Below are 20,685 nucleotides of genomic sequence, written 5' to 3'. Positions count from 1 at the left end.
CCGGGACCGTTTGCGCCTTTTGGCTCACGTATATGATAGTGTCGCTAGCATCCATATGACAGAGAACCCGGGCCGACATGGCTAGTCGTGAACCCAAAGTGGCACTAACTTACGGGGACAGGCATACATGAATCAACATCGAGCATGTCGGTCAGCAGCGTGTGAATCCGGGCTGTAGCACTGGGCTAACAGGACTCCGGGAACCCGGGCTGTAGCAGGCTAGGCAGGACTCCGGATGTCACCGCGTGACATTTCCCCGAAGGGACAGACACAAGAAGGAAGTGAATCACATGCCGGCCAGTCAGGTGTTCCGGAGCAGTAGTGCTGGGCTAGCAGGACTCCGGTGAACCGGGCTGTAGCGGACTACTATGGCTCATGGAAGCACAAGACTACATTTCCCCATAAGAGAGGCTACCAAGGATAAACAACTAGATTGTCGGATCCCACACATACCAAGCATTTCAATCATACACACAATATGCTCGATATGTGCAAATACAACATGGCATCACAACAAGACTCTACGACTCAGAGTATTTTATTCATTAGGCTCCGAAGAGCCAGATATTACAAACATGGGTCTAATGACCCCAACATACAGAGCATACAAGCAACAAGCACATGCGGAAGCTTAACTTGTCTGAGTACAGACAACTACAAATGAAAAGACTGAGAAGCCTGACTATCTACAAGACCCTGCCGAGGGCACAAGATCGTAGCTAAGGTATCAAGCTAAACGTCGAAGTCCACGCGGAACTACTAGTGAGACTGAAGTCTCTCTGCAAAATGTAAAATAAGCAAACGTGAGTACAAATGTACCCAACAAGACTTACATCAGAACTATCTACATATGCATCAGTATCAACAAAGGGGTGGTGGAGTTTGACTGCAGCAAGCCAGCTTTGACTCGGTGGCTATCCTAGACTACGACTGCAAGTAACTCTTTTGGGGTGGCGCACACGAGTCCACATATTCACCATATCAATACACCACTATGGATCCGCTCCCGTCTCCCTACGAGAACGCCATCCATAGCACTCACGCTTATCTTGCGCATTTTAGAGTATCCACTTTCACTTGTCTATGAACTATACATGCGACCCAGAAGTCCTTTTCTGCGGACACGGCTATTCGAATAGATGATGTTAACCCTACAGGGGTGTACTTCTTCACACACGCTCTCGCCACTTACCACCATGTACACGACGTGTATCTCGGCAACCTTCAAGCGGAAGCCTGGCGAGGGAGTCGGCCACGACCTGACTAACCACACAAGTCTCTAGTCCAGGTTTATCGCCTATTCGGGTTCCATCCGCAAGGAGATCCGGCCGGGGTGTCGCTCACGGCCCCAAACGATGTGAGCAGGGTTCGCAAACCCATCATCCGGGTGCCACTTGGTACACCGTGCCACTATGCCTAGTCTGTCCCAAGCCCACCTGTACTGGGTGCCACTTGGTAGACTACTAACACTACCTACAAACACCAGAAACTAGTTGCAACTCCTGGACAGAGATCGAGTTGATTAATAAGCCGAGAGGGGCCGAGTTACCGGAACCCAATGTGTGGTAGTAACTATTCATGGATCACAAACACAGAACTCAGTTCCTGAGGACGGCTGCAATGAGACAACCCACCATGTACTCCTACATGGCCTCTCACCGCTACCTTTACCAAATCATGTTCACACACTTAGCTCTCACACAGTAGGACATGTTCACAACTTTCCAATTCATCCCCGATGAATCAGACCTGACACAACTCTAAGCAATAGCAGGCATGGCAAACAAGCATGAATGAGTAGGCACATCAGGGCTCAAACAACTCCTACTCATGCTAGTGGGTTACATCTATTTACTGTGGCAATGACAGGTCATGCAGAGGAAAGGGGTTCAACTACCAAAGAAAGTAAAACTTGAATCATTGTTGTCCTAATGCAGTAAAAGAGAGTAGGAGCAAGAGAGTGGGATTATATCGGAATGAACAAGGGGGTTTTGCTTGCCTGGCACTTCTGAAGATATTATATCTCTTCATCGGTGCCATCGAACTCATCTTCGGAAGCACGTCTATCGAGAGGGGACAAATACCGGCAACAGAGAAGGAAAACACAATCAATGCAATGCACAATATGATGCATGATCATGACATGTCAATATGATGTGTTCTGAGCTAATGCAACTAGCAACATATTAAATGGAGTTGGTTTGAACCTTAGGTTCAAATTCAAACTTCATATGTGAGGGTTTAAATGCCATTTATATGATTTGGTCTAAACAGCAGCCATAAGTTGTTCTAACATGCATGAAAATTATACAGATGGATAGATTGCATTTTTCTGATAATTTTTCATATATAATTTATTTCATTTGGAGTTACGGTTTAATTTCTATGATTTTTAGAAGTTTTGGGCATTTTCTGGAATTTTCTGAATTATTTTAAATCCAGAAAATGATTAACTGCGTCAGCATTAGTTCATGCCGACCTTAGCAGGTCAACAGGGCTGCCCTGGGTCAAACCTGACCAGTGGGGCCTACTGGTTAGTGACACAGAGTCAGCTACGGAGGCTGACATGTGGGACCCGGTCAAAGCTGACGTGGCCAAGTCAAAGTTGACAGGCGGGGCCCACTGTGATTAGTGCTAATCTAACAGAGGAATTAAATTAATTATTTTAGGCACTGGGGCCCACATGGCAGTGGCTCTAGGGGTGGTTAGCTGGGTCATTAGTGGCTAATGATGTCCACGTCGACAGTCGCCGGAGTTGAACGCCGGCGAGCACGCGAACGCGGCGGCCACGCTCGGGAACGCGCTACGGGCGGCGGCTGGACGCGTTGGGGGCACAACGAGGAAGCCCTCGCTCGCCCGCATCCAGGGGTGCACGCAGCTGGGCGCAGGGAGGCCGGGGTCGACGGCGGCGACCACTTGGGCGGCGGCCGGAGTTCGGCCGGCAACGGTTTGGGCGACGCGGGGCACGAGAGGAGCCTTGGTTGGTCGTGTTCGACTTGCGGGAGTGCGGTGAGTGCAGCGGTGAGCTCGGACGCAAGCTGTGGTGGCGACGGCCACGACGGTGACTTGGCCGGCAGAGCCGAGCTCGCGGCTCCGGTGGAATCGGCGGCTACAGGAGAGGAACGAGCTCGGGAAGGAGGGGGAAAGACGCAGCAGCTCACAGCGAGTTGAACGGAGGCCTCGGCGTGCTCGGGGAGGGGCTGGCAACGACGGGAGGTCACCAGCGATCTCGGTAGCCCGAGGAGGAAGAATACGTCAGGGACGGCGCTCCAGGGCTCTTCCCGTCGCGTGGCTCGGTGTAGACGGCGTAGAGGTCGACGACAGAGCTCGGGTGCGCGTCGGAGGGGCTCGGAGATGGCTGTGGCCGTGGTGGAGCTCGTCGGCGGCGACGGCTGCGTTTGGCCGCGCTCGGGAAAGGGACTAGGGGCGAGGGAGAGAGCAGAGAGTGAGGGAGAGGAGCGAGGGGCCACGGGGCGTCTCCGTGGCATCGCTATCAGGCCCGGGGAGGAAGCAGGAGGTGGCCAGACGTCGTCGGTGCGCTCGCCACGCACCTGTCTGTCCTCCTGGCAGGAGGGAGAAGACCACTCAGCCCCTGGTGGGCTGGGCCTCTTCTGCCAGGTAAGGCCCAGGTGAGGTTTCTGTCTTTTCATAATTTCTGTTCTGTTTTCTATTTCTGCAACTTGTTTTTGATTTAGTAAAAACACCAAATCATTTCTATAAATCCTGAAATTAATTATGGGCAATAACTGAATTTTCTCAGAGGCCCTTAGCTATTTCCAGAATTGTTGGAGCATTTAATAATAGTTATAGCAATTAAATGCCTCAATTCAAATACTTTATGAATTAATTCAAATATCCAGAATGGCCTAAAAATATTTGCATCATTTTTGGCAGAGGTTTTCACCTTTAACAAAAATCATGAACATTTTCAAAGGCATTTTGGATTCACTGAGGATTATTTTAGGTTGAACCTATTTGACTTGATCTGGTGCTAGGGTTTAGGCAATCCCCATTTCAAGTTTAAGCAAAATTTAAACATGATGCAACAACCAAGACTAGCCCACAAGCAAGGCTGAAGCGAGGGCTGTGACAAAAGGGCATAATATAGGCTCAAAAATAAAGAGTGCGGTCTACAAAAAGTTATTTTGGATCTCCTGTCGCACGTCTACGTCGCCCGTCCTCGGGGGTGGGGGAATCCTTAACGGGAGTAGCCCCTTAGGTGAGTATACGAATCCAAACTCCGATAGAGTCCGTTGGAGATGCTGTCCTTTTCGTCACCTATTTCTTAAAAGATAATAATGAAAGAAATACATAAAAACAGATAAAAAACGTTACGGGAATGTTTGCAGGGTTGTCCATATTGTGCTTCAATCGATGCCCATGGTATCTTGAGTGCGTAGTGATGTACGCGCGGTGCGAACCTTACTGGTATAAGGGGTGGGCGACGGAAGCCGAACTGCTATTTCCGTTCTGGGAGTCATCGAACTTCGGAAGGAAATTGTTTCTGGCCCCTGGTGTTCGACTGGTGAGCCGCTCCGTCGTCTTTATCGCCTGGCGGCCTCCTCCCCTTGTGTTCGGCGTTGAGCTTGCCTGCCTGCTTGAAGACCCAACAGTTTCTGTTGGTATGATTAGCGGGCTTATCAGGATGACCATGAATCTGGCAAGGTCGGTCCAATATCCTGTCAAGGGTGGATGGTCCATCTTGGTTTGCCTTCAGTGGCTTCTTCCATTCACCGGGTTTTGGATTGTTGAATCCTGTGTTGACCGCAGTGTCGCATGAACTTTCATTGTTATAGCGGCTGTTTTGTTCAGTTCGTCGTGGCTTGCCGTTGCCGTCCTGGATTTCGGAAGTGCCCGGGTCGCTGGCGTTATTGCTTTTACAAGCGAGCCAGTTGTATTCTCCCACACAAAAGCGAGTCATGAGAGCGGTGAGGGCTGTCATGGACTTAGGGGCTTCCTGGCCGAGGTGACGTGCTAGCCATTCATCCCGGACGCCGTGTTTGAAGACCGCGAGGGCTTCCGCGTCCGGACAGTCGACAATTTGGTTCTTTTTGACTAAGAACCTAGTCCAGAGATCCCTGGCTGACTTGCCGAGCTGTTGGATGATATGACTTAAGTCATCGGCATCTAGCGGCCGGACATATGTTCCTTGGAAGTTGTCTCGAAAAGCGTCTTCCGAATCTTCCCAGCTGCCTATAGAATTTTCTAGCAAACTGTTTAGCCAGTACCGCGGTGGCCCTTTGAGCTTGAGAGGTAAGTATTTGACGGCGTGAAGGACGTCTCCTCGGGCCATGTGAATGTGGAGGAGAAAATCCTCAATCCATATCGCGGGATCGGTTGTTCCATCCTATGATTCGATGTTAATGGGTTTAAACCCGTCTGGAAATTCATGCTCCATTACCTCATCGGTAAAGCAGAGAGGGTGTGCGGCTCCTCTATGTTGAGCCACACTATGGAGCACCTCTGGTGGATTCCGTTTGCGGCTTTCGGACCGAGCGTGGTCGGGTCTGTGGCGTCTGAATAGGTAACCATCATTCCCTGTCGGGGCATGTCCCCGCGATCTGTACACCGATCTTGTGTGTCCTCTGCCCTCCCGACTTTGTTGGATGTCTCGAGTGTGCCCCTGAGCTGTTTTGGTCTTGCCTTGACGGCCGAGTGGGGAGGTATGGTATTCTGCTTGGGCTGATGCTTGGTCTGGACCGAACTGTGGTCGGCCTGCCGCATCGTTCGATGGTGGTGCGGGCTCCAGCGCCTCGCCGTCGTATTGAGGGAGCCACCTATGCTTGGGGTGGCTTTTGACCGCGCCGTTAAGGCCGTACTCTTCGGCGGCCAGGACCTCGGTCCATCTATCGTTGAGCAGATCTTGGCTCGCTTGAAGTTGCAGCTGCTTCTTTCTTAGGCTCCTTGCAGTGGCTATTAGCCGGCGTTTAAAGCGCTCCTGCTCGAGAGGTTCCTCAGGCACGATGAAATCTTCGTTGCCGAGGCTCTCCTCTACCTCGGAGAGTGGGAGGTAATTACTGTCCTCCAAGTCTCCATATGTGGCCTGTTCGTCAGGGCTATCTTGCCCGCCTTCTTGTCCCTCCTGTTCGGATCCTTCCTCAACAGGGTCTTCAATGTCCGAGGTATTATCTTCTCTGGTGCCAGTATTGTTTTATTTTGGGCGATGCGACTTGGAGTGGCGCCGGGGGCACCGGTGTTCGGACTGTGTACCAGGAGGTTTATCCTCGACTGGATCCTTCTTGTCATCACCGGGAGCGTCATCGGATGTGTCTACCATACACACGTCATACCAAGAAGTGGCCGCCCTGCGTCTAGTGGATAGCGAGTTCTGGCCTTGCCCCTCATCGTCGTCCATACCGTCGATGTCCTCGGAGCCGGAGTCAATCGTGTTGATTGGGTCTTTGATAGTGGCTATGAAGTGGGTGACGGGTGGGAAGCAAAATTCTCCTTCATCTGCCGCGAGTTCGAACCGGACATAGTTCGGCGGCGAATCACCTGCTAGGGATAGGCTTTTTAGTGAGTTTAGTACGTCGCCCATGGGCGAGTGTTGGAGACGTCTGCGGCGCTGAACTTAAAGATCGATAACCGATCGAGTTCAGTATCTGCGGGCTCCCAGGGTTCGGAGCTCGTCGTCAGAGGCGAGTCTGGGGTTCCGTAGGTACAAATATCATGCGAAGTGGGATCTGTGTGCGGCTCCAACGCCACGAAATCGGTAGCCTCCGTGATGGGGCTGGGCTTCCCATCTTCGGATGACTCGATCTGCTCCAGATCTAAGGCCGGAGTTGTCCCAAGAGCTATCTCCTGGATGGCAGGTTTAAGCCGTGCTCATCGGGGCGAAGGGGAGCGGTTGCTGCGGTCTCGAATCCGTCGAAGATCAAGTCTCCACGGATGTCCGCGACGTAGTTCAGGTTCCCGAACCTGACTGATGGCCAGGGGCGTAGCTATCGATCTGCTCCAGATGGCCAAGCGAATTGGCCTGCAGTACGAAGCCGCCGAATACGAAGATCTGTCCGGGAAGGAAAGTTTCTCCCTGGACAATGTCATCATGGACGATCGAAGGGGCCATCGAGCCCTTTGTCGATGGCACAGTGGAACTCTCAACGAAAGCACCAATGTCGGTGTCAAAACCGGCGGATCTCGGGTAGGGGGTCCCGAACTGTGCGTCTAAGGTCGATGGTAACAGGAGACGGGGGACACGATGTTTACCCAGGTTCGGGCCCTCTCTATGGAGGTAATACCCTACTTCCTGCTTGATTGATCTTGATGAATATGAGTATTACAAGAGTTGATCTACCACGAGATCGTAGAGGCTAAACCCTAGAAGCTAGCCTATGGTTATGATAATGTCTGTCCGCCTATCCGGATTCTCTCGGGTTTATATAGACACCGGAGAGATCTAGGGTTACATGGAGTCGGTTACAGAAAAAGGAATCTACATAATTGATCGCCAAGGTTGCCTTCGACGCCAAGCAGAGCCCCATCCGGACACGTAGAGGGTCTTCGGTCTTCACATCTTCATGGCCCATCAGTCCGGCCCATGGCTAACAGGCCGAACACCCAAGGACCCCTTAGTCCAGGACTCCCTCAGCCTCCTCATTATGTCTCTGACTTCATCTCCAAGTCTTCTGGTTTGCTTTCGGTCCAAGAAAGATCATCGCGAAGGTTTCATTCCATTTGGACTCCGTTTGGTATTCCTTTTCTGCAAAACTCTAAAATAGGCAAAAAAAAACAGAAACTGGCACTGGGCCTTCGGTTAATAGGTTAGTCCCAAAAATAATATAAAAGAGCATATTAAAGCCCATTAAACATCCAAAATAGATAATATAATAGCATGGAACAATAAAAAATTATAGATACGTTGGAGACGTATCAAGCATCCCCAAGCTTAATTCCTGCTCGTCCTCGAGTAGGTAAATGAGAAGAACATATTTTTTGATGTGGAATGCTACCTAACATATTTATCAATGTAATTTTCTTTATTGTGGCATGAATGTTCAAATCCGAAAGATTCAATACAAAAGTTTAATATTGACATAAATACAATAATACTTCAAGCATACTAACAAACAATCATGTCTTCTCAAAATAACATGGCCAAAGAAAGCTATCCCTACAAAATCATATAGTCTGGTTATGCTCTATCTTCATCACACAAAGTATTTAATCATGCACAACCCCGATGACAAGGCAAGCAATTGTTTCATACTTTTGATGTTCTCAAACTTTTTCAATCTTCACGCAATACATGAGCGTGAGCCATGGACATAGCACTATAGGTGGAATAGAATGGTGGTTGTGGAGAAGACAAAAAGGAGAAGATAGTTTCACATCAACTAGGCGTATCAACGGGCTATGGAGATGCCCATCAATAGATATCAATCTGAGTGAGTAGGGATTGCCATGCAACGGATGCACCAGAGCTATAAGTGTATGAAAGCTCAAAAAGAAACTAAGTGGGTGTGCATCCAACTTGCTTGCTCACCAAGACCTAGGGCACCTTGAGGAAGCCCTTCATTGGAATATAGAAGCCAAGTTCTATAATGAAAAATTCCCACTTGTGTATGAAAGTGACAACATAGGAGACTCTCTATCATGAAGATCATGGTGCTACTTCGAAGCACAAGTATGGAAAAATGATAGTAGCATTGTCCCTTCTCTCTTTTTCTCTCATTTTTTTATTTGGGCCTTTTCTCTCTTTTTTTATGGCCTCTTTTTTTCTTCTTTTTTTATTTTTTGTCCGGAGTCTCATCCCGACTTGTGGGGGAATCATAGTCTCCATCATCCTTTCCTCACTGGGACAATGCTCTAATAATGAATATCATCACACTTTTATTTACTTACAACTCAAGAATTACAACTCAATACTTAGAACAAAATATGACTCTATGTGAATGCCTCCGACGGTGTATCGGGAGTGCAATGATTCAAGAGTGACATGTATGAAAAATTATGAACAGTGGCTTTGCCACAAATACGGTGTCATCTACATGATCATGCAAAGCAATATGACAATGATGGAGCGTGTCATAATAAACGGAATGGTGGAAAGTTGCATGGCAATATATCTCGGAATGGCTATGGAAATGCCATAATAGGTAGGTATGGTGGCTGTTTTGAGGAAGGTATAAGGTGGGTGTATAATACCGGCGAAAGTTGCGCGGTACTACAGAGGCTAGCAATGGTGGAAGGGTGAGAGTGCGTATAATCCATGGACTCAACATTACTCATAAAGAACTCACATACTTATTGCAAAAATCTATTAGTTATCGAAACGAAGTACTACGCGCATGCTCCTAGGGGGATAGATGGTAGGAAAAGACCATCGCTCGTCTCCGACCGCCACTCATAAGGATGACAATCAATAAATAAATCATGCCCCAACTTCATCACATAACGGTTCACCATGCGTGCATGCTACGGGAATCCCAAACTTTAACACAAGTATCTCTCAAATTCACAACTACTCTACTAGCATGACTCTAATATCACCATCTTCATATCTCAAAACAATCATAAAGAATCAAACTTCTCATAGTACTCAATGCACTTTATATGAAAGTTTTTATTATACCCATCTTGGATGCCCATCATATTAGGACTAATTTTATAACCAACGCAAATTACCATGTTGTTATAAAATACTCTCAAAATAATATAAGTGAAGCATGAGAGATCAAAAATTTCTATAAAATAAAACCACCGCCGTGCTCTAAAAAGATATAAGTGAAGTACTAGAGCAATATTGTCTAGCTCAAAAGATATAAGTGAAGCACATAGAGTATTCTAATAAATCACGATTTATGCGTGTCTCTCCTAAAAGGTGTGTACAGCAAGTATGATTGTGGTAAACTAAAAAGCAAAGACTCAAATCATACAAGACTCTCCAAGCAAAACACATATCATGTGGTGAATAAAAATATAGCCTCAAGTAAAGTTACCGATAGATGAAGACAAAAGAGGGGATGCCTTCCGGGGCATACCCAAGCTTAGGCTTTTGGTTATCCTTGAATTTTACCTTGGGGTGCCTTGGGAATCCCCAATCTTAGGCTCTTGCCACTCCTTATTCCAAAATCCATCAAATCCTTACCCAAAACTTGAAAACTTCACAACACAAAACTTTCAACAGAAAATCTCATGAGCTCCGTTAGTATAAGAAAATAAACCACCACTTTAAGGTAATGTAATGAACTCATTATTTATTTATGTTGGTGTTAATCCTACTGTATTCCAACTTCTCTATGGTTCATACCCCCGATACTACTCATAGATTCATCAAAATAAGCAAACAACACACAAAAAACAGAATCTATCAAAAACAGAACAGTCTGTAGTAATCTGCAACTTTCGAATACTTCTGTAAATCCAAAAATTCTGAAATAAATTGGTGGACATGAGGAATTTGTCTATTAATCTTCTGAAAAAATAATAAACCTCAAAGTACTCTTCTGTAAAAAATGACAGCTATCCTCGTGAGCGCAAAAGTTTCTGTTTTTTACAGCAAGATCGCAAAGATGTCACCCAAGTCTTCCCAAATGTTGTACTTGGCACAAACACTAATTAAAACATAAAACCACATCTAACCAGAGGCTAGATGAATTATTTATTACTAAACAAGAGAAAAAAGTAAAGAACAAAAATAAAATTGGGTTGCCTCCCAACAAGCGCTATCGTTTAACGCCCTAGCTAGGCATAAAAACAAGAATAGATCTAGGTATTGCCATCTTTGGTATGCAATCCATAAGTGGCTCTCATAATAGATTCATAAGGCAATTTTATTTTATTCCTAGGGAAGTGTTCCATGCCCTTCCTTAACGGAAATTGGAATCTAATGTTTCCTTCTTTCATATCAATAATTGCATCAATCCTTCTAATAAAAGGTCTACCAAGAATAATAGGACATGTAGGATTGCAATCTATATCAAGAACAATGAAATCTATGGGCACATAATTCCTATTAGCAACAATAAGAACATCATTAATCCTTCCCATAGGTTTCTTAATGTTGGAATCCGCAAGATGCAAATTTAAAGAACAATCATCAAATTCAGGAAACTTAGCACATCACACAAAGTTTTTGGAATCGTGGAAACACTAGCACCCAAATCACACAAAGCATAACATTCATAATCTTTAATATTAATCTTAGTAGTAGGTTCCCACTCATCATAAAGTTTTCTAGGGATAGAAACTTCTAGTTCAAGCTTTTCTTCAAAAGATTGCATCAAAGCATCAACGATATGTTTAGTAAAAGCTTTATTTTGATTATAAGCATGAGGAGAATTTAACACGGATTGCAACAAGGAAAAACAATCTATCAAAGAGCAATTATAATAATGAAATTCCTTGAAATCCAAAATAGTGGGTGCATTGCTACTTAAAGTTTTGACCTCTCCAATCTCACTTTTATCAATTTTTGCATCTAGATCTAAAAACTCCAAATCATTGGGACACCTTTTAACTAAAGTTGACTCATCTCCAGTCCCATCTTTATCAAGATTCATATTGGAAAACAAAGATTTAATAGGAGTCACATCAATCACTTTTAGATCTTCATCATTATTATCATGAAAACTAGAAGAACACACTTTTACAAACTAATCTTTTTTAGCACACATCCTAGTGGTTCTTTCTTTGCACTCATCAATGGAAATTCTCATGGCTTTGAGAGACTCATTGATATCATGCTTATGTGGAATAGATCTAAGTTTCAAAGAATCAACATCAAGAGAAATTCTATCCACGTTCCTAGCCAACTCATCAATCTTAAGCAATTTTTCTTCAATCAAAGCATTAAAATTCTTTTGCGAACTCATAAATTCTTTAATACTATTGTCAAAATTAGAGGGCAACTTATTCAAATTTCCATAAGAGTTGTTGTAGGAATTACCTTAATTATTAGAGGAATTACTAGGAAATGGCCTAGGGTTAAAATTTCCTCTATACGCGTTGTTACCAAAATTGTTCCTTCCAACAAAATTCACATCAATAGATTTATTATTATTCTCAATCAAAGTGGACAAAGGCATATCATTAGGATCAGAAAAAACACTTTTATTAGCAAATAATTTCATAAGTCATCCATCTTTCCACTCAAAATATTAATATCTTCAATCGCATGAACTTTTTTACTAGTGGATCCTTCGGTGTGCCATTGAGAATAATTAACCATAATATTATCTAGGAGCTTAGTAGCCTCTCCTAAAGTGATTTCCATAAAAGTGCCTCCCGCGGCCGAATCTAAAAGATTTCTAGAAGCGAAATTCAATCCAGCATAATTTTTTTGTATAACCATCCACAAATTCAAACCATGTATAGGGCAATTACGTATCATTAATTTCATCCTCTCCCAAGCTTGTGCAACATGCTCATGATCAAGTTGCTTAAAATTCATAATATCGTTCCTAAGGGAGATGATCTTAGTGGGAGGAAAATACTTAGAGATAAAAGCATCTTTGCACTTATTCCATGAATCAATACTATTTTTAGGCAAAGATGAGAACCAAGTTTTAGCACAATCCCTAAGCGAAAACGGAAATAACTTCAATTTAACAATATCACTATCCACATCTTTCTTCTTTTGCATATCACACAAATCAACAAAGTTGTTTAGATGGGATGCGGCATCTTCATTAGGAAGGCCAGAGAATTGATCTTTCATAACAAGATTCAACAAAGCGACATTAATTTCACAAGATTCAGCATTGGTAATAGGAGCAATTGGAGTGCTAATAAAATCATTGTTGTTGGTGTTGGAAAAGTCACACAATTTAGTATTATCTTGAGCCATCATAACAAGCAATCAATCCAACACACAAGCACACAAGAAGACGAACGGAAGAGGGGCGAAGAAAAGGCAAAGGTTTTCAAAAATCATTTTAGAGGTGGGGGAGAGGAAAACGAGAGGCGAATGGCAAATAATGTAATGCAAGGAGAAGAGTTTATGATGGGTACTTGGTATGGCTTGACTTGACGAAGATCTCCCCGGCAACGGCGCCAGAAATCCTTCTTGCTACCTCTTGAGCTTGCGTTGGTTTTCCCTTGAAGAGGAAAGGGTGATGCAGCAAAGTAGCGTAAGTATTTCCCTCAGTTTTGAGAACCAAGGTATCAATCCAGTAGGAGACGACGCACAAGTCACCGAATACCTGCACAAACAATCAAGAACTTGCAACCAACGCAATAAAGGGGTTGTCAATCCCTTGGTCACTTGCAAAAGTGTGATCTGATAGAGATAATAAAGTAAATATTTTTGGTATTTTTGATGTATAGATTGGAAAGTAAAGAATGCAAAATAGTAGATCAAAAACTTAGCAAGATGTAAACGAGATTCAATAATATGGAAAAGAGATAAAATATAATGGAAAAGAGACCCGGGGGCCATAGGTTTCACTAGTGGCTTCTCTCAAGATAGCATATATTACAGTGGGCGAACAAATTACTGCCGAGCAATTGATAGAAAAGCGCATAATTATGATGACATCTAAGGCAATGATCATGAACATAGGCATCACGTCCGTGTCAAGTAGACCGAAACAATTCTGCATCTACTACTATTACTCCACACATCGACTGCTATCCAGCATGCATCTAGAGTATTAAGTTCATAAGAGCGGAGTAACGCGTTAAGCAAGATGACATGATGTAGAGGAATTAAATCAAGCAATATGATGAAAACCCCATCTTTTTATCCTTGATGGCAACAATACAATACGTGCCTTGTTGCCCCTACTGTCACTGGGAAAGGACACCGCAAGATTGAACCCAAAGCTAAGCACTTCTCTCATGGCAAGAAAGATCAATCTAGTAGGCCAAACTAAACCGATAATTCGAAGAGACTTGCAAAGATATCAAATCATGCATATAATAATTCAGATAAGAACCAAATAATATTCATAGATAATCTTGATCATAAATCCACAATTCATCTCGGCAAACACACCGCAAAAGAGTATTACATCGAATAGATCTCCAAGAACATCGAGGAGAACTTTGTATTGAGAATCAAAGAGAGAGAAGAAGCCATCTAGCTAATAACTATGGACCCGAAGGTCTGTGGTAAACTACTCACGCTTCATCGGAGAGGTAATGGTGTTGATGTAGAAGCCCTCCATGATCGAATCCCCCTCCGGCAGGACACCGGAAAAGGCCCCAAGATGGGATCTCACGGGTACAGAAGGTTGCGGTGGTGGAGAAGTGGTTTCGTGGCTCCCCCTGATGTTTTTAGGGTATAAGAGTATATATAGGCAAAAGAACTAGGTCGGCGGAGCTACGAGGGGCCCACGTGGGTGGGGGGTGCGCCTACCCCCCTGGGCGCGCCCTTCTGCCTCGTCGCCTCCTTGTTACGTCTCCGACTTCATCTCCAAGTCTTGTGGTTTGCTTTCGGCCCAATAAAGATCATCGCGAAGGTTTCATTCCTTTTGGACTCTGTTTGGTATTCCTTTTCTGCAAAACTCTAAAATAGGCAAAAAAAGAAACTAGCACTGGGCCTTCGGTGAATAGGTTAGTCCCAAAAATAATATAAAAGAGCATATTAAAGCCCATTAAACATCAAAAATAGATAATATAATAGCATGGAACAATCGAAAATTATAGATACGTTGGAGACGTATCAACCCCTCACTCCTGCTGCCGTTCTACGCAACGAGGAGGACACCATTGATCTGTCAAGCAATGAAGATCTTGGTGATGAAGCTCTAGAGATGCTGATCAAGAGCAAGCAGGAGGCGGAGATCTTCAGTGATCTGCCCCTCTTTGATATTGACATCTTGAATAACTTCATTGATGAATGGTTCGACGATCGGAGCATCAGCATTGACAATCTGCGGCTGCCAGTGGGCATCAGCGTCACCTTCCACAGAGCCATTTCAAATGAGCTGGCCCTGGCTCAGAGAACCATCGAGCTCAAAAACAAGATTGATTATGAGAAGGCGCATTTCAAGGAGAATATGCACACGCTCAGTGTGGCAGATGTGCAAATCTTCAAGAAGCTGCTGCATGACCTCCAAACTGAATTTCACAAGAAGCATGAAGAAGCTAAAGGCTCTCGAGAACGCATGAAGTCTTATGCTCAGAAATGTGTGCAAGCACACAATGAAGCTGAAAAAGAGGAAAGCTCTTGGGCGTCCTGATATTGATCCTAGAATGGCTGCTAAGAAGAATAAGAAGCCTGCTGAAGATAATCCTGATGCTACGAGGCAGGGACAACCCAGCATTGTCTTCCCTGCCAGCATGACTGGCTTGAAGCCAAAGGTCCCCTTTGCTGCTTCTGAGCTCAAGAAGACTAGGCAGGCTAAAGCAGAAGCCAGGAAAAGGAAGCACAAGGATACATCTGATGATGCTCCCTCCAAGAAAAAGTTGAAGACAAAGGGCTCTAAGTCTTCAAGGAAAGAGCGTGCTACTGCCCCAAAGCCCCTCGTTGTTGAACCCATTTCTATTGCATACCCTGCCTATGCTAATCGCGAGCGCTGTCTCGTTGTTCATGAGCCTGCTCCCGCAGAAGCACCAGAATCTGAAGAAGTTCTAGCTGTTGACCCCAACGCAGCTGAAGACATTGGTCATGAAGACAATGTACTTGATGATGAAGTCCTTCCTCAGCTCAAGTCCCAGTTGGTATCATCGCCTGCTCCTACGAGCAGTGAATACATTAGCATTGGTCGTCCATTGACGCCAATTGCTCAAGATGACTTATGGGCAGAGCGCCAACAAGACGACACCCCAGTTCAAGATGAGACACCTCGTACTCCACCTGCTCAAGTCACCTCATCGGTGCTTGATGATGACAATTACATGGAGACCACTCCATCTCCAAAGGCATCGCCAGCATTTCGCAGGCTTCATAAAGGTCTCAGGCCATCTATCTCCATGTCCACCATTCCAGAAGAAGATTCACAACAATCTAGCTCAGTGGCATGTCAAGTGTTCCCTGAAGAGAATCCTTCTGCGACTGTTCAAGCGTCTGAAGCTAAAGCTACTGAAGACATTCCGGCTGCATCAGCTGAAGAAGAAAGAAGAGAAGAATAAAGAGAAGCCACACACCCTATTATTGATCAAGTCATTCTTGAAGAGAATGTGATCGTGCCTGACCCTCCGGTCGTTGACCAGATGGAGGTTGAAAACAATGAGGCTGCCACCAACAATACTACTGAAGCCAATGACCCTGTCATGGCTGAGGACAATGTGGAGCCTGAAGCAAATGTAAATGCTGAAGTCACTGTGACGCCAATCATCACTGGTGGCGATGTTCCTCCATCACGGCCTCACACCATGGAAAGGGCCTTCAATCGTGAAGGTCAGCTTGTCACTGTCTGTTGGCCAATTATGTTTTCTCCAACTGCTCCAGGACCCCAATATGACTATCATGTGGAGCAAAGGCCTCAAGTTCAGAAGCCAAAGCCGCGTCTGCCAAGTCTTCCAAGTGTTGTCACTACACAAGGCTCATTCAACATGCTCAGCTTCAGAGAGGACAATACATTCTTTGACAGTGCCAAGAACCCTTACAAGAAGCCAAAGATCTCCTCTGACAGATTTTGGAGCCATCAACAGCGAAGCTATTACTCTTGTATTCTGTACAATCAAGAACAGATTTTTCTACACAGGCGTCTGGATTGTGATGCTATGGCTGGGTTGTCATGTCTGAAAGAAGCCCTTGACTGCTTTAGGGATGTTGGCCTTCTGGCGTTCGTGAATGATAAAGAGCACTCGAATGGAGAGCTCCGTGTGCAGTTCTATGCCACCTTACACATTCGAGGCTACAATAGGGATCCGAAGACTTGGATCCTTGAGTGGATGACAGGTGATGTGCATCACGAAGCCAAAGCTCAGGATATCATCGAGTTTACTTCCCTGCCCACTCCAGGTGAGTTATACGAACCTGGTTGTTCGCTTTATCAGAATGAACTGTAGAGCATATTTCAGAAGTCAGAGCCGAACATGAGCCAAATGCTTAGCATGATGAAGCCTTTGCCCCAAGACGCTGAATATCCAAAGGAATCCTTTGTTAATGACCTTGAGTATCTGCCATGCACAATGTATCACATTCCGAGGCATACTCTCTGGCCCATCAAAGGCCATTCTTCTGAAGCCAAACTTGAAGGCGCCATGAAGACTTTGGTATTCTATATCATCAATGGCATCAGATTCAACACCCAGGATTTCTTCATCAGACAACTTGCTGCTTCCGGGATTGATCTGTTTGGTCTGAAGTTTTACGCTCCATGGGTGATGCGCTTGATCAAGCGTCATTCAACTATTGACTATCGGCCATCAGCTCGCAATCACATTGTCTTTTTGCCTGATGTTGATATGTCTGTTGAAGCCATCTACCCTGAGCCCACCAAGAAGCCCCTCCACCTTCAGAATGCTGAGTTCCAGAGCTTCACACAGCCCATTGATGGTGTTCATGTGCCCAATGCTACAACTCCTGCTTATCCTTTGGCTGGCAACCTGCGCCTACCGCACCGTGCAAATACTCAAGCCACTGCAAGCACCATTGCTCAAAGGCCTCAGAAGCTCCTCGTGTACTTGATGACCGTGAGCTTCTGGTGGCTTTACATCAAAAGCAGGATAAACATCATGACTGGCTGAAGCGTCAGATGCAAAGTATCTTGGTGGATGTCAATTGCATTCGCAACTTGGCCACCAAGAACTCGTTTGTAGCCCATGAAGCATGTCGCCGTTCCTGGAAGAGTCTCACCTTGCTCTGTGCTGAAGATGATCTTCGCGCGGATGGCTTCACTGAAAATTTCAAGTTTGACTCCAGGCCTCCTCAAAATGCAAGCTGGCGTCGCACACCCTCCATTGAAGATTCTGAGTGCTCATCTTCGACTACAACTTTTGTTGTGAGAGTCGTCGATGAAGAAGATGACGCCACTTCGCCGGTTCTAACTGCATTGCATGATGATGCTGCCCAAGGACCGTCTGCACCACCAAACTCCAACGTTGACCCTGCTGCTCCAACTTTGTCTCCACCTGGGAACGAGTAGATACTCTATGTCTTCAAACCTTTTTGGTCATTACTGACAAAAAGGGGGAGAAGCATATGAGTTGATAGTCTTCAAGCGGGTCCATATGGGTGGTTGCTTAATTTTTGCTAAGTTCTTACAACTCCCGTTCTAAAACTTTTGCTTTTGAGTTGTAACACTTAAACTTGATGGTCGTCTGCTACTTTTGCTGCCACTTTGTGATGCGATGATAAATTCTACATGAAGTCATTTTGCAAACGTCCATTTTCCATTATGCATATCATTATCTTCATTGTCTCTTTATATGCATGATAAATTGTCTTCACACTTTGAAGATGGCCTCCACAAAGCAAAACCTGCCATGTGCATTTGCATTCAAAAGCAAACTATTTATATGCACATCTTCAGGGGGAGCCTCGTCATATGTATGAAGACAATACTCACAATACTGAACTTTCACATTCTATTATCCCCGTTGAAAACTTCAACCAGTTTGTCATCAATCACCAAAAAGGGGGAGATTGTAAGTGCATCTAGTGCCACCCCTAGTTGGTTTTGGAGCACTGACGACAAACGTGGTTGAGGGACTAATGTGTTTGTGAGAATTGCAGGATAACACAGGTAGTGTCCCTCATTGATTCGGTCTACCTACCAGAGATGACCCCTAAAAATGTGTGAAGACATTGAAGACAATGGTGGTTCGTGAAGACATTCACGACGAACATTATGACATGTGAAACTATTCACTTGAAGACTATGGAGTGCGAAGACATAGTTGTTTCGTAGTTTCCTTTTCTTCTTTATTGAGTCATAGGAACCACCGTACCGTTAAGTGGGGTCCAAGTGAACAAAGTCAGAGTGACTGATGTGATGCTCAACTAAATCCTATGTCTTCGAGCGAAGACAATGAGAGAAAATCTTATCCAGAGTTGGATGAGTCAGCTTTGCTTGTAGCCCAAGCCAAGCTGCCGCGTGTGTTTGAAATCTGACGGTTGGACACGTGTCAGTTCCTTAGTCACCCAGGGTCATTTCAGACATATTAGGTCGGGTTGCCTCCTGGCTATAAATAGCCCACCCGCTACATCATAAATTGGTGGCTGCTTAGAGTTAGTGCACGGCTTTTGTCGTTTGAGAGCAACCCACCTCCGAAGCATTTGAGAGAGAGATCCTTGCGAGGACAAAGCCCAAAACACCCAGAGCCAAAGAGTGTTAGGCATCACTGAAGTCTTTTCTGTCCGAGTGATATGAAGACTTGTTACACTTGAGGACTGTGAATCCTCCAGCCGGTTAGGCGTCACGTTCTGAGCATCCAAAAGTCATTGTGGATTGCCGGTGAACGAAGTCTGTGAAGGTTTGTAAGTCTACCTCGAAGACTTACCAGAGTGATTGGGCGAGGACTGGGTGTCCTTAGCTCAAGGGGAATAAGGTGAAGACACGGTCTTCTGAGTTAAATCTCAGCCTCCCTAACCAGACGTACAGTTGTCACATCAACTGGAGCTGGTCTACCAAATCCTTGTCTTCGTCAAGCTACTGGTTCTATCCTCTACTCTTCTTACGTTACAGTTGTCTTCGTGAAATCATTGCTTGCCTGTCTGATCTGTTTGACTTCACTCCGTGAAGACTAATATCTGTTTAGCTTCGTACTATCTTCCTTCTGATCCTGTCTACCTAGTTGCAGTTAGTCTTCGTGCTTTTCATTGTATTGTATGTGTTGACCAATGCTTGCCTAGTGTAGTTTCCATTCCGCTGCTTACTATATAGGCTCAGTTTACCTGTTTGACTTCAAAGCCACCGTGTTTTGAAGACTTTCATAAAAATCGCCTATTCACCCCCCTCTAGTCGATGACAAGCACTTTCAAGGAGCAGCATTTCCGACTGCGAGGATGGGCACACCGTCGCCAAATCATCAGTGGCCCTGACATGCCATGTCCTTCCAGCTCCACTGCCAAAGAAGGCCCCTGCCTCCTCGCCTGGCTCGAAGGCGCCGAACCATTGATAGTGTAGCAGTTCACCCTAGAACCTGGGAGTAAGGACACCGACAGACTGCATCTAGAAAGGAACCGAGCTCACCCGACTACCCACGGAATGCTCACCTAGAGCAGAGCACCACCAAAACCCATAGACTGAACACGCATGAGAAAGAGATGTCGGAACAGACGAAGAAGAGCAGTAGCAAATAGTCCCTGGAAGGCTTTGAGAACCTAAGGCTTCGACTGAAAATGGAGCTTAAGCTCTCACGACATGCTGAGATGAGCCACCGGAGGGGAACCCGCTCCCCTCCCGCGCTGGAGCAACCGAGCAAGGCACACGTCCTCTGCCAGGAGAGCTTCTGAATGTAAGGAGCCATTGAGGATCTTGCCGCAGACTTAGAAGACCAGCTACCGCCGCCGCTGCACATACACCACATTGCTGAGAAGCCCAATGCCCACCTACCTTCCAAAAACGGTGCCTTCAGGAAGGACGCGACGCCAATGGCGCTGCCGCCGCCCAACTGAGTTGTGGTTTTCATCCGGGAGACTAGAGGGAAGGGGGGCGGATCTGACCTGAACGACGCCTCCAAGGAGGGGAGCGGCGCCCTCGAGCGCCGCCGCCGCTAAGGCCGGCGAGGCCGGCCTGGAATTTCTCCCGGTCTTCGAATCCACGGTTCCATTACCCCAACGACGCGAGATCCAGCGGCCCGCAAATAAACAGGCCGGATCCGGCCGGGGCGAAGCTCTCCTAACAGGGG

This window comes from Triticum aestivum, chromosome 3D (genome assembly GCF_018294505.1).
Source record: "Triticum aestivum cultivar Chinese Spring chromosome 3D, IWGSC CS RefSeq v2.1, whole genome shotgun sequence".
Lineage (NCBI taxonomy): Eukaryota > Viridiplantae > Streptophyta > Magnoliopsida > Poales > Poaceae > Triticum > Triticum aestivum.
This window is presented reverse-complemented; position numbering follows the sequence as displayed.